Source organism: Enhydra lutris, unplaced genomic scaffold, assembly GCF_002288905.1.
Source record: "Enhydra lutris kenyoni isolate GAN:26980312 unplaced genomic scaffold, ASM228890v2 scaffoldscaffold2, whole genome shotgun sequence".
Classification (NCBI taxonomy): Eukaryota; Metazoa; Chordata; class Mammalia; order Carnivora; family Mustelidae; genus Enhydra; species Enhydra lutris.
The window spans coordinates 88,769,557-88,774,314 of NW_019154086.1; the positions used below are offsets into that span (position 1 = coordinate 88,769,557).

Genomic DNA, 4,758 nt, shown 5'->3' on the forward strand with positions numbered 1-4,758 from the left:
GATATAAGTATTGGTACTCCAGCTTTCTTTTGACACCAATTTGTATGTTAAGTGTTTCTCCATCCTCCCATTTTCAGTCTGCAGGCACCTTTAGGCTTACAGTGAGTCTCTTGGGGTGCCTGAGTGGCTCAGTCAGTTGAGTGCCTGTCTTCAGCTTGGGTCATGATCTTAGGGCCCTTGGATTGAGCCCTGGGTCTGGCTCCCTGCTCAGCAGGGAGTCTGCTTCTCCCTCTCCCTCTGCTCCTCCCTCCTGCTTGTGCCTCTATCTCTCTCTCAAATAAATAAATAAAAATGTTTAAGAAATAGTCTCTTCTAGGCAGCATATAGATAGCTGTTGTGGTTTTTTTTTTTTTTAAGATTTATTTTATTTATTTATTTGACAGAGAGAGAGAGATCACAAGTAGGCAGAGAGGCAGGCAGAGGGAGAGGGAGAAGCAGGCTCTCTGCTGAACAGAGAGCCTGATGCGGGGCTCGATCCCAGGACCCTGAGACCATGACCTGAGCCGAAGGCAAAGGCTTAACCCACTGAGCCACCCAGGTGCCCCTGTCTGTTGTTTTTCATAGCTTCTGACACCCTAGGTCTTTTGCTTGGAACATTTATATTGAAAGTAATTATTGGTAGATCTGTATTTATTGCCACTTTATTACTTGTTTTGTGGTTGTTTCTGGAGATTTTCTCTGATCCTTTCTCAGGTTTTGCTGATTTTCTTTAGTGTTATATTTGGATTTCTTTGTCTCTATTTTTTGCATGTTTATTAAGTTTTTGATACATGCTTATCATTAGGTTTGTACATAACCTTTTCTGCAAACAGCAGTCTATATTAAGTTGATGGCTGTTCAAGCTTGATCCCTTCTTTTCTCTCCTCCTGTTTTAGGTTTATGGTATTATATTTTATATCCTTTTTTGTGTGTGTGAGTTCCTTGATTGATTTTTACAGAAATACTCCTTTTTACTGCGTTTGTGTTTCCTGCCTTTTTATTGTCACTTTAGGTCTCTCCTTTCCACTCAAAGAATCCTCTTTAATATTTCTTGCAGGGCTGGCTTAGTGGTCATGAACTCCTTTATTTTTTGTTTGGGAAACTCTTTATCTCTGCTTCTATTCTGAATGGTAGCCTTCCTGGATGGAGTATTCTCAGCTGCAGATTTTCCCCATCCAGCACTTTGAATATATCATGCCACTCTCTTCTGACTTGTCAAGTTTCTGTTTTGCAGGTATTTCCTTGTATATTAATGACTTCTTTTGTCCTGCTTTAAATTTTTTTCTTTAGCATCATATTTTACAAATTTATATCACTGTATGTAATGGCATTGGCCTACTTTTGTTGATTTTAATGGGAGTTTTCTGTGCCTCCCAGATCTGGTTATCTGTTTCCTTCTCCAGATTAGGAAAGTTTTCAGCTATTATTTCTTCAAATAAATTTTTAGCCTCCTTTTCTCTTTCTTTTTCTTCTAGGACTCCTATAATGAAAATGTTATAACTTTTGATGGAGTCACTGAGTTCCCTTAATCTATTCTCATTTTGGATAATTCTATTTTCTCTCCTTGTTCAGTTTCATTGCTTGCCATTTCTTCGTATTCTAGGTCATTAATTCATTCTGCTTCTTCCAGTATGTTGTTCATTATATCAAGTGTGTTTCTAATCTCATTTATTGTACTCTTCATCTCTAATTCTTTTTTTAGCTCTTTTATCTCTGTGATAAGGATCTCACTGATGTCCTCTATTCTTTTCTCAAGCCCAGTGACTATTCTTATGGTCATTGCTTTAAATTCTCCAGCAGGCATGTTACTTATATCTGTTTCACTTAAATCTCTGGCTGTGCCCTTGTCTTATTCTTTCATTTGGCAGAAATTCCTCTGTCTTGGCTTTTTGTCTAAGTCTGTGCCTTCTTCCGTGTGTTAGAAAAGCTAGTTATGTCTTCTGCTCCTGAAAGTAGTGGCCTTATGAAGAGGTCGTGAAGGACCCAGGGCCTGATGCTTCAGGGAGTGTCTCCTGTGTGTGCCATGTGTGCTATGCTGTTGTGTTCTGGCTGCTTGTCCTTCAGGCCAGTCATCTGCAGAGGTTTTCCTTGACTGCTGGGGGCAGTGTTTGATCCGTGGCCCAAATGTGGAGTGTTTTAACTAGGTGTGTTTTGGTCTGCTTGTGAAATGAGACCAGTCACCACCTGTCTTACATTGTCATGGTAAGAGCAAGAGACATAAACTGAGTGTGGGAGAAAAAAGGAAGCTGGAATTGAAAACTGAAAGAGCTGTTTGTGAGATCAGGAGAGATTCCCACAGACTTCCAAAATAACCATGCAAGGTACAATGCGTAAGGAAGAAAATCAAATTTAAGGACATCTATTAAATTATCTGCCCAGCATTGTTATCTGGGATTTTTCCACTAACATCCCAGCTTCCCTAGACACACACACACACACACACACACACACACACACACAACTTGACTGTGGCTGCAGTAAGTTCTGGAGTTTGGCTTCATCACTGTTAAGCATAGTTTACTGGTTCAAGGTGGATATCTGAGCCAAGATGATTTCATCAGTATCTTCAAGAACTTTTAAATTTTATCTTATTTTTCCCAAGGACTTTTTAAACAAACTTTTTATTTTAGAAAATTTTCTATTCGCAGAAAAGTTGTGAAGATAGTGTACCTCACATCCACACCCTGTTTCCCCTATTGTTAATACCTTACATTAGTATGGTACATTATATAAACAATGAACCAATAAGACCTATTTTATTTTTTTTAGCCTTTTGATTTTTTTATTACTCAAAAAAGCTTCATTTTTTTTATTTAGCTTTCTGACTCTGTGCTTGTGCCTTCAACACTTTCACAATGATTTTCTGCTCCTCGATAAGGAAAGCATGCTTGATCCTGTCACGAACACACTTTGCACACATGGAACAACTATGGACCCTGCTGACATGTTTTTTTCATTTTAGACAACCTCATAAGCACTTTAGGCCTCACAGCACGAACTTCTCAAAGCCAGCCTGGGCATATGCCACATGCAGATTTTGGTGCTTTCCCAACCTTCTTGGTATAAAGGTAAACAATTCTATTACCCGGGGTCCGGGACAGCCTAGTTTTGTTAGAGGCTGTATTGTAGGACAGCCTATGACAGTTCATCAAACACTGGACCATTCTGAATGCCTACGGACACCGTCCCCCAAGACTTATTTTATTTTTGATGACCTTAACAGTTTTGAGGAGTACTGGTCAGGTATTTTATAAAATGTCCCTCAGTTGAAAATGATCTGTTTTTCTCCTGATAAGATTTGGGTTATAGGTTTTGAGGAAAAAGGCCACAGGGATAAATTGTCATTCCTATCACATCACGTCAAGGGTGCTTACTACCAACATGACTCATCAGCACTACTGATGTTAATTGTGATCACTGAAAACTGATTTGTCTGTTTTCTCCACTGCTAAGTTACTCTTTCCCTATTCCCGTTCTGTAGCATTTAAAAGGAAGTTGCTATGCAAAATCCACACTTCGGGAATAAAGAGTTATGTTCCACCTTCATAAGTATCTACATAAATTATTTGAAATTTTTCTACAGGAGATCTTTCTTTCATCACTTATTTATATTAGTATGAGTTCATGGTTATTTCTTTTATACTTTGAGTTATAATTCAACACTATATTCTTGGTTGCTCAAATTATTCTAGCTTTGGCTATCAGCAGTTCTTGCTCCAGAGATTTTTGTACTGGTTATAGGAGACTTTCTGGGTAGCTAAGTATATTTTATATAAAACTCAAAATTGTCAGAAGCCACTTTTTTCTCCCAGAATAGAGAAGTGATGGAATTAAGTGTACAGAGAGAAAGGAAAGAATGAGAAACCACCCAAAAAAGCAAAAGCAGATAACTTTACTCCCTCACTTCATGTTAGATCTTCATCCTGAGACCCTGTATCCTATCCTGAGGTTTTGTGTGCCATTCCAGTTTCTGCAAACAAAATCCCTCTTTTTTCCTAAATCAGATCTATTTCTTCAACCTAAAGAGTTAAAGCTACAGAAAGATACTGCATTATTCAGGCGAGGGTAAAGGTAAAGAAATTGCACATAATGGCCCTTGATACATAGAGGTTGAGGGTTTGTGTTTCCCTCAGTTTCTGTCCCATTCTGCCCTTCTCAGTCCTGCCTTGGAGGCTTTGATGATAATTGCTATCAACATCCCCAGCTCTGCCCATCTCTGGAATCAATAAGATCCAGACCATGTGTCCTTACCCTCTAAATTGAATTTGGATACCTTGGAGTCTGAATAAGCCCTTTGACAGAAGCTTCCCAAGTGATGCTGAAAACCAGCACTACCCAAAGGACTCAAATCATGAGTCCCTCTCCTCTAGATATCTCAGGAAATTTGATGCTAGTCTGGTGAACTTGAGATTCCCTCTTTATTTTGATCTTACTCCCCTGACCCTCCAGCACCTCTTCTGCTGCTCTGGTCAGTTTTCCGATTTTATGGAAACATACCTACTACCTCCACCATGCTTCCCTGACTCCACCCAACTTTTTTTTTTTTTTCCTATATTTTCGGTACCATTTTCTCCAGTCCCTGGTGGTAAGTCCCAAAATATCACATTGGTACTCAGCGTATAATACTATATATTATGATGACAGTTTAAGAGTTAAAGAGAAATTTCATTCTATTTCAAGAACAAACTTTTGGGGTGCCTGGGTGGCTCAGTGGGTTAAAGCCTCTGCCTTCAACTCAGGTCATGATCCCAGCGTCCTGGGATCAAGCCCCGCATCGGG

The 4,758-nt window shown here is 39.3% G+C and overlaps 1 pseudogene; it reads right to left on the minus strand.

Moving 5' to 3' along the window:
• Window positions 1-2,752: 2,752 nt before the first annotated feature.
• On the minus strand, window positions 2,753-3,143 carry LOC111146805 (annotated as a pseudogene).
• Window positions 3,144-4,758: the final 1,615 nt, after the last annotated feature.